This window comes from Triticum dicoccoides, chromosome 2B, assembly GCF_002162155.2.
Source record: "Triticum dicoccoides isolate Atlit2015 ecotype Zavitan chromosome 2B, WEW_v2.0, whole genome shotgun sequence".
Taxonomy (NCBI): Eukaryota; Viridiplantae; Streptophyta; class Magnoliopsida; order Poales; family Poaceae; genus Triticum; species Triticum dicoccoides.
The window spans coordinates 79358996-79368893 of record NC_041383.1 but is presented as its reverse complement, the minus strand read 5'-3'; positions in this window follow the sequence as shown (position 1 = coordinate 79368893).

The window sequence follows — 9898 nt, the reverse complement described above, 5'->3', positions numbered from 1 at the left end:
CCGTTTGATTGCGGATGGGCAACGGACGCTAAGTCCAGTCGGATGCCTTGAGTCACGTAGAAACGAGCCAAGGCTTCTTTGGCAAAGTTTGTGCCGTTGTCGGTGATGATGTTGTGTGGTATGCCGTACCGAGTGGTGATGTCGGTGATAAAAGTCACGGCATTCGGCCCATTCAATTTCTTGATTGGCTTTGCTTCCATCTACTTGGTGAACTTGTCCACAGTGATAAGCAGATGAGTCATGCCGCTGCGAGCCGTCTTGAATGGCCCCACCATGTCCATCCCCCAAACGGCAAAGAGCCAGGCGATGGGAATAGTCTTGAGTGCAGAAGCCGGCAGATGTGGCTTGGAGCGGAACTTCTGGCACCCTTGGCACTTCTGGACCAAGTCTTTGGCGTCTTCTAGAGCAGTCGCCCAGAAAAAATCATGGCAGAAAGCTTTGGCAACAAGTGATCTTGAAGCCGCGTGGTGACCACATTCACCTTGGTGGATATCCTTGAGGATTGCTTCGCCTTGGTCCTGCTCCACGCAGCGCTGGTACACACTAGTGACACTGTGTTGTACCAGTTCTCTGTTGACGATGGTGTATGCTGCTGCCCGTCGTTGTACTTGTCGGGCCGAGATCTCATCAGTCGGCAGTTCTTTGTTCACCAGATTCACCAGAAAGTTGAGGATGGGTTGAGCCCATGATGGTGTTGCTATTTCTTCGACTGCCACTTCTGCAACTTGTACAAGGGTGGTTGGGCCGGGAGGTGGCGGGTTGGAGTTGGCTGCCGCCTGTTGAGTTGAAGAAGTCCCCGGGCTGACTGCCGCAGTCCCCGGGACGGGTTCTGGAGTCCTCGGGCCGGGTTGGGCTGCTACAGTCCCTGTGCCGTCTGCCGAAGTCCCCGGGCCGCCTGCCGAAGTCCCCGCGCTGGCTCCTAGGTCCCTCAAGTCGGATCCGACTGCTTCGGGAGGGACCGGCATGAAGATGGAGTCTGATTCTGGTGACGGTTTGACAGATGACTTGAGGAGGCGGTGTAGGGCGACGCCGGCTGGTATTTCTTGTCGGGTGGAGCCGATCCGTGCCAGGGCATCTGCTTGCTCGTTGTCATTCCTTGGCACATGGAGGAACTCGCACCCCTCAAAGTATCCACTGAGTTGATGTACGAAGAAGTGGTAGCTTGCCATATTTGCATCCTTGGCGTCCTAGTCGCCTGACGACTGCTGGACCACCAAGTCGGAGTCCCCATAGCACAAGATCCGGCGAATGCCGAGTTCCCTGGCAAGCCGATTTAATCGTACACTAATCATACACGCAAATGTGTACGATCAAGATCACGGACTCACAGGAAGATATCACAACACAACTCTAGACACAAATTAAAATAATACAAGCTTTATATTACAAGCCAGGGGCCTGGAGGGCTCAAATACATAAGCTCGAATACACAAGAGTCAGCGGAAGCAACAATATCTGAGTACAGACATAAGTTAGACAAGTTTGCCTTAAGAAGGCCAGCAAAAGCATCTACGATCGAAAAGGCAAGGCCTCCTGCCTGGGAGCCTCCTAACTACTCCTGGTCGTCGGCGTCCGTCACGTGGTAGTAGGCACCCTCGGGGTAGTAGAAGTCGACAAAGGTGGCATCTGGCTCCTGGACTCCACCATCTGGTTGCAACAACCAGAAGGAAGAAAGAAGGGGGAAATGGGTAGCAAAGCAACCGTGAGTACTCATCCAAAGTACTCGCAAGCAAGGATCTACACTACATATGCAACATTATCAATGAAATGGGATGTATCTGTGGACTGGGCTGCAGAAATGCCAGAACAGAGAGAAGGCCTAGTCCTATCGAATACTAGCATCTTCTGGAAACCACCATCTTGCAGCAAACAGGAGGGAGTAGAATAGCGTAAAGTAAAGTAGTAGTAGTGTTATCAACCTCGGCCAGAGATCCTTTCTCGACTCCCTGTGAGAAAGCAATCCCAGAGTCATACTATCCAATTTTCATCACAATCCAATTCTCATCACCATCCAATTCTCATCACAAGTATCCAGTTCTAGTTGTATCGATCGGGATACAACTCCGAGCGTCCGTTACCGTAGGACAGGCTATCGATAGATGTTTTCTTCCCTACAGGGGTGCACCAACTTACCCACCACGCTCGATTAACTCCGGCCGGACACACTTTCCTGGGTCATGCCTGACCTCGGCCAAACAATACGCTGCAACCCGACTTAGACTTAACAGAGAGGTCAGCACGTCGGACTAAACCTATGACCCGAGGGGTCATGGGCCATCTCCCCAGAAACTCCTGCACGTTGCGTGGGCGGCCGGTGAGCAGACCTAGCTACCTTCCTACATAGGCAGGAGCTTACCAGTCCAACCCGGCGCGCACCGCTCAGTCGCTAACGTCTATTAAGCTTCGGCTGATGTATATGACGCAGAACGCCCATACTATGCCCATGTGCTGGTTAGTGCTATCAGGCCAGAGGCCCCTCGGATCAAATATCCAAACCGTTAGTGTGTTGGTAGTGCGGTCACGAGCAGAGACTCACGAAAGATGTGACCCCGTCGCCCCATCTCGAGGACTTGCGGCAAGGGCTAAGAATGCCCAGCCATGCCTCGTATTCAACTCTCGGGTACCCCCAGGTCAACCTGTCTCCACAACACTTGCAATTATGCTCGCGTGGGTACCCCTCCGGGTCGACCCATCTTTAGTAACATGGTTCAGTGTAAAGTCATAGTAATCATAGTAACTGTGTGTCTAAACATCAAGGGGAAAACCCGAGGAATCACCCCCGGTGAATTCCACTCAATGTAATCATCAAGGTGAACGTAAGAGGAATCACCCCCGAGGTTTACACTTGAGGGGTTGCACGACAGAGTCGTATCGGAAGTGGTTAAGGCGGAATCACCCTTGATGACCACGACCGAATAGCTACACTACCGGGTTAACATTAGAATTGCTGTAGAGGTCTCACCCTCGGCACTCAATAGTAACCAAGTAGTGTCGAGCAACTAAGGGGAAGTGATGTGCGGTGTCGGGGCCTAGTCTTAGATCCCGTTGATCGGGTCTTCGATGATGAAGCAGGGGCAACAAGGACAATGTGGGGGTCACTGATGGATCACTAACCAATCTATACTGAGCAGTTTAGGATAAGCAGGTAAGGTAACAATAAGCAGGTTACAAAAGCAGGCTATGCATCAGAATAGGAGCAAACAATAACAATAGAAAAATCTAATGCAAGCATGAGAGAATGGAATGGGCGATATCGGGATGATCGAAGGGGGGGCTTGCCTAGTTGCTCAGACAAGAAGGAGGGGTCGTTGTCGACGTAGTCGATCACAGAGGCATCAGCAGCGGTCTCAAGGTCCATCGGAGAGAAGAGCGGGAAGAAACCGTAAATATAAAGCAAACATAGCATCACAAAGCATAATGTGTCAATATGTTGTGCCGGGTGTGACTTAACGTATGGCTACACGATATAGGTGAAGGGGGAAAAATCAACCGGGAATGTATTCCCGGTTCCGGACCTGTGTCAGACAGATGACCGGAGGGGAAATGTTCCATGTTCATCATGCTAGGGGCATGTGACAGATGAACGGACCGCGTATTCGGATTCATTGGATTTTTCTGAGCAACTTTCGTATAGAAAACATTTTCATCCGAGTTACAGTTTAATTTCTATGAATTTTCAAAGATTAAAGCATATTCTAGATTTATTTATATAAACAGAAAAGATAAAATGACGTCAGCAGTCAACAGAACGGCTGGGTCAAACTGACCAGTGGGACCATTGGGACCCACATGTCAGCCTCTGTTGGCTTAACAATGGATTAACTAAACTAGCAGGATCAATTAGGGTGTGGGCCCTAGGTGTCAGTGAGTGTTTTAGGTTAAACTAATTACTTTTATTTATAAAATGCTTTAATTAGCTTAATTACGTGGTGGGGCCCGCATGTCAGTGCCACTAGGCTGCCCAGTCAGCATGTTGACTGGGTCAACCCAGTCAACGAGGCCCCCATGGCCCACTAGCAATGACCCAAGGGTGGGGCCCAGGTGTGCCACGTCGGCGGGCGGCGGTGGTTCACCGCCAACGACCAAAAGCACGACGGAGGCGTGCACACCGCGCCGGAAACGGGCCACAGGCGACGGTTTCGGGCGTGCTTGGGCTCGCCTGAACGAGCGGAGCGAGTCGCATCTAACAGGGGTGGTGGGAGCAGCGGGGGGTGACCGGAGGTGAGTGCCGCGTCGATGGCAGCGGCGACCAGAGAACGACACCGATGGGAAAGACGCATGGGGGCACGAGGGGAAGAGCTGGTGGGTGCTACGGACTCCTACGAAGACGTCGAGCACGACGATGTGCTCAGACGCCAGCGGCGTGAGCTGTGGCCGCGACAGCGAGGTGAGCGGCGGAGCAAGCTTTCGGCCGACAGCGAATCAATTGCTAGAGCTCAAAATTGAGTGTGTGGCGTGAGGGAAAGGAGAGAGATGCTCACAGGGGTCCTGCAGATGTGCTTAGCGGGCGCGGGGAAGGCTTGATGACGACGAACGGCGACGGCGATCCGAGGTGGCCGAGGAGGAAGATGAAGTCGCCGCCGTCACTGCAGGGGCTCCCAGCTCCAACTTGATGTGGCAAGCGGTGTAGGGGACGACGGCGGAGCGAACAGGCATGTTGGAAATGCGCGTGGAGGACGGTGGCCGCGAGGGCGACAGCGGCCATGGCGGCCGTGGCGTTCGGATGCGATGGGAAGGGGATCTGGGGTGTGAGGGAGAGAGCGAAGCGGGCGAGGGGAAAGGACTGGCGCGAGTGGGTGGCAGAGCAAGTGGAAGGGGAGCCCGAGGCGTCGCCCTTATCCTCTCCCGGCGAGGCCAGCGAGGTGGTCGGGTGGCGCCGAGGCGCCCGGTCGGTCGAACAGTGGGAGGTGGGAGACGACAGGGGAGGGGTAATGGGCCACATGGCCTGTTGGGCTTAGCCCGGAGGGTTAGGCCCAGGGGGGTCAGGGGCCTTTTCTCTCTCCCCCTTTTTTCCTTTCTTTTGCTCTTTTTCTTTTTACAGAAAAAATGCTATGCAATATTTCGGCTGCCAAAAGGAGTTCTGAAAAATGTGGGACTTGGCCAAATAAATACATTACAATATTTGGCACCTGCCACAAAAATTTGGGAGGAGTTTGAAATGATCTGGATTTTTCACAATTGGAAAAGCATTCAAAAATGTTGATTTGGAACTACTTTAATTCCTAGGGGAATTTAGCTATCTCAAATGATGTTGAATCACTCATGACATTTAGTCAGTGAATATTTTCAACCCAGCGAACATTTTTGTTTTACAGTTTGGAGGAATAATTTATTTGACTTTATTTTAAAAAATTGAATTTGAATTGGTTTTGAATCAACGTGAGATTAGCAACAGTAACAATGATGACATGGCGCCATTAACAGAAATTACTGTAGCATGACACTGGGGGTGTTACAGAGGCGCTGTAGGGCGACGCCGGCTGGTATTGCTTGTCGGGTGGAGCCGATCCGTGCCAGGGCATCTGCTTGCTCGTTGTCATTCCTTGGCACATGGAGGAACTCGCACCCCTCAAAGTATCCACTGAGTTGTTGTACAAAGAAGCGGTAGCTTGCCATATTTGCATCCTTAGCGTCCTAGTCGCCTGACGACTGCTGGACCACCAAGTCGGAGTCCCCATAGCACAAGATCCGGCGAATGCCGAGTTCCCTGGCAAGCAGGAGCCCTTGTATGAGTGCTTCGTATTCAGCTACGTTGTTGGAGGCGGCAAAGTGGATTTGCAGCACATATCTAAGCTTGTCGCCTTTGGGAGAGGTGAGGACGATGCCGGCTCCCAAACCGGTGCGCATCTTTGATCCATCAAAGTGCATCCGCCAATGGGTGGAGTCTGGTGCTGGTGGCAGGTACTGGGTCTTGGCCCAGTCTACGAGGAAGTCGGCCATTGCTTGTGACTTGATGGCGGCGCGGGGCTGGTAGTAGATGGTGTAGGGGGCCAGATCTATGGTCCATTTGGCCACTCGTCCTGAAGCATCTCAGCTTCCAATGATCTCAGCAAGCGGAGCGGTGCAGACAACAGTAATTGGGTGCTCTTGAAAGTAAGGCTTGAGTTTCTTGGTGGCAAAATGCACACCATAGCACATCTTCTGATAGTGGGGGCAGTTATGCTTAGAGGCGGACAACACTTCACTCAGATAATACACCGACCTCTGGACTAGCAGTGCTCTGCCTTCCTCCTTGCGCTCCACCACTATGACCGCGCTGACCACCCGACTGGTGGCGGCGATGTAGAGGAGCATGGGTTCCTTATCAGTCGGGGCCGCTAGGATAGGCGGGGTAGACAACATCTTCTTGAGTTGGCGGAAAGCTTCGTCCGCCTTGTCGTTCCACTCGAAAAAATTGGTTTTCTTCATTAGCTGGTACAGGGGGAGAGCCTTCTCGCCCAGCCGACCGATGAAACGGCTGATAGACGCCAGGCAGCCGGTGAACTTTTGCACGTCTAGCAGTCGGGTGGGCACCTCCATCTTCTCGATGGCCTTGATCTTCACAGGGTTGAATTCTATGACGCGCTCTAAGACCAGGAGGCCAAGAAGTTGGCCGGCTGGTACTCCAAAGACGCACTTCTCTGGGTTGAGCTTGATTTGAAATCGGCGCAAGTTCTCAAATGTCTCTTTGAGGTCTTCTAGCAGCGTGCCACACTTCTCCATCTTCACCACCACGTCGTCCACATAAATGTGGGCGTTTCTGCCGAGTTGCTTGAGGAGACACTTCTGCATGCAACGCTGAAACGTGGCGCGACATTCATCAAGCCGAACGTCATGGTCAGGTAGCTAAAGGCTCCGAATGGCGTGATGAAGGCGGTCTTCAGTCTATCGGCCGGGTTCAGCTTGATCTGGTGGTATCTTGAGTACACATCCAAAAAACTCAGCAGCTCGCATCCGGCTGTGGAGTCTATCACCTGGTCAATTCTTGGCAAAGCAAAGGGATCTTTGGGGCAAGCTTTGTTGAGGCTGGTATAATCAATACACATGGGCCATTGTTTATTCTTCTTCAGCACAAGAACTGGGTTGGACAACCACTCGGGGAAGAATACTTCCATGATGAAGCCGGCTGCTAGAAGCCGGGCTATTCTTCTCCAACAACTCTCCTCTTTTCTTCTGACAGGCGGCACAAGGGCTGCCTGACCAGCTTGACGTCTGGTCGTACATGTAGCTTGTGCTCGGCGAAATCCATCGGAACACCCAGCATGTCTTTGGGAGACCATGCAAAGATATCCCGATTCTCACGGAGGAAATCAATGAGCTCGCTTTCCTATTTGGTGTCAAGGTTTTCCCCTATGACAGCGTGCCTCTCCGGGTGCTCCGGGTCCAAGGGTATCTTCTTTGTTTCCTTCGCTGGCTTGAACGAGCCCTCAACTTACGACTCCTTGGGGGGGTGACATTTCCGGCTGCTTGCCTGCCATCACCACAACTCGCTCAAGGAGCTGCTTTTGAGCTGCAATCACAAGGGACTCGGCCAGCCGGCTGCTGTCTGCAATGCAGGTGGACGACTTCTTGTAGTCTCCGACTATGGTCAGGATTCCTTTGGTAGTCGGCATCTTCATCTTGAGGTAAGCATAGTGGGGGACCGCCATGAACTTGGCCAGAGCAGGCCGGCCAAGTAGCGCATGATAAGGCCTCTCAAGGTCCACCACCTCAAACCAAATTGACTCTCAGCGGAAGTGATTTTTGTCCCTGAAGAGAACATCGATTTGGGTCTTGCCGACTGGTGAGCAAGAAAATCTAGGAACTATGCCATGGAATATAGTTCGACTGGGCTGAAGTTGCTTCTGCTTGATTCCCAACTTCTCCATTGTGTCACGGTACAGGATGTTGATGCTGCTGCCGCCATCTATCAGGACTCGGGAGAAATGAGCTGCCCGCCTCTCCGTCGCGAAGGTGGTGTCTAAGACCAGGGCATAAGAACTAGGGGAGGGCATCACCTCCGGGTCGTCAGCCCTGCTCCAACTGATAGGCTTCTCAGACCAGTGCATAAACTCTAGGGTCCCTGACGCTACTGCATGTACTTCTTGTTGCTGTTGCCGTCTGCCGCGCTTGTCGTTGGCCACGCTGGTGAACACGACGTAGGCTCCATGCTCCATAGGGTACTCATCTTGTATGGCACCGACTAGCCGAACCGCTGGCTGCTGGGGTGGAGGAGGCGGCGGGCCGGTAGGCGGTGGAGGCAGGAGTCCATCTCCCTTGGCGATTCGGGTGAGCCAGTGACACGTCCGAGTGGTGTGATTGGACGGCTTCATGCCGCTATGGAACTTGCAGGGTGCATCAAGAGTCTGCTCGTACGAGAAAGCGGGCATCCAATTGGGTTTGCCGCCCTTCTGACGCTTGGTTGGTGGTTTCCTTTCCGGCTGCTGGTCCTCGACTGTCGCCACCTGTCGGCTTGTGGAAGCCAACTACGTGGCCTTGCGCTTGTTGTCGCTCGGTTGCTGCCGCCGACTGGTGTCACCAGCCGGGGTCCGAGGAGCCTAAGGAGCTACCTTGCTGGATGCATCGACTTAGATCTTCGCCTTCATGCATGAGTCGGCTGTGGCGTATTTGTCGGTGATGATCAGCAGCTCGTCGAGAGTCGTCGGCTCATCACAGAGGAGTCGGTGCTTGAGGAGGGTGCCCTCTCGGCACCCGGCGGTGAAGTATTCGATGGCCTGCACCTCGTGCACGCCTTCGCAGGAGTTGCGCAGCTCGGCCCGGCGCGTGAGATAATCACGAGTTGATTCGCTGGGCCCTTGGACGCACAAGGAGAGCTAGCGGGGCTTGGGAGGACGCTTGTACGTGCTGGTGAAGTTGCGGACGAAGGCTTTGGTGAAATCAACCCAACTGTTGATGCTGCGGCGCTTCAGGCTGTTAAGCCACGTCCGGGCTGTGCCCTGGAGCATGAGCGGGACTTACTTCACAGCAATGCGTTTGTTGCCGTTCGCTATGCTGACGGCCGTGGAGTAGTTGACCAGCCATTCTTCCAGCTTCACGGAGCCGGTGTACTTGGGCGTATCTCTTGGGAGGGTAAACCCTCGAGGGAAAGGCTCATCTCGGATTTGGGGGCCGAAACAAGGCGGACCCAACATGTCTTCTTCTTCTAGCGCCAGGGAACAATTGAGGCGGTCGATCCGATGGCGGGCGTCGTTCTCCCTGACTCCTTCCCAGCGACCAAGGCAGTCGCCGAGTGTCGGGTGTGTAACTGGCGGCGGAGTGGGGTGCATTTCTCCACGAGGCTGAGGAGGAGGTGGGTCGCGTTGCCTCTCCACGGCTCGAGGGCGGCCCTCTGCGCCACGCTCGATGGAGAGATGAGTCCGCCTGCGGCTGGCAGCCGGCTCGTTGCCTTTTCTATTATGGATGCCGCCAGTCGGCGTCTGAGATGTTGCGTCGTGATCCTGTCGAAGGGGCGGCTCATCGTTCTGCCGGATAGTCGCTTCGGTGCGGCAGCCGGCTTCTTGCTGCTCGGCGGCCGCATCAAGGAGCTGCTGGACGTGCTCCGTCATGTGGCGACGCTCGTCGCCCTCGTACTTGTCCAGCTCATCTGCCACCGCCTGGGCGGCTCGTATGTTTTCCGCCGGCGTGGTGTAGACGGGATGGTTTGTCCCGAACAAGCTAGCGATGGTCGCGCCACGCATCCGAATCAAGCCGATACGGCTAGGCCCCTCAGGGGCCAGCATTCTGCCAACGGCTCGGTCCATCTCGCGCCGGTATGCTTTCGAGAGGTGTCGCATGCTGGCCAGCCGATTGGCGCTTACGATGAGCTGGACGCGGTGTGCTTCCAGCGTCTCAGCATCTGTGTCTCCCGGGATGGGCGCTGACAAGTCCCGTAGCGCCGGATCGAGTGGGTCTCGAGCGCCTCCGTCCGAGTGCTCACCAC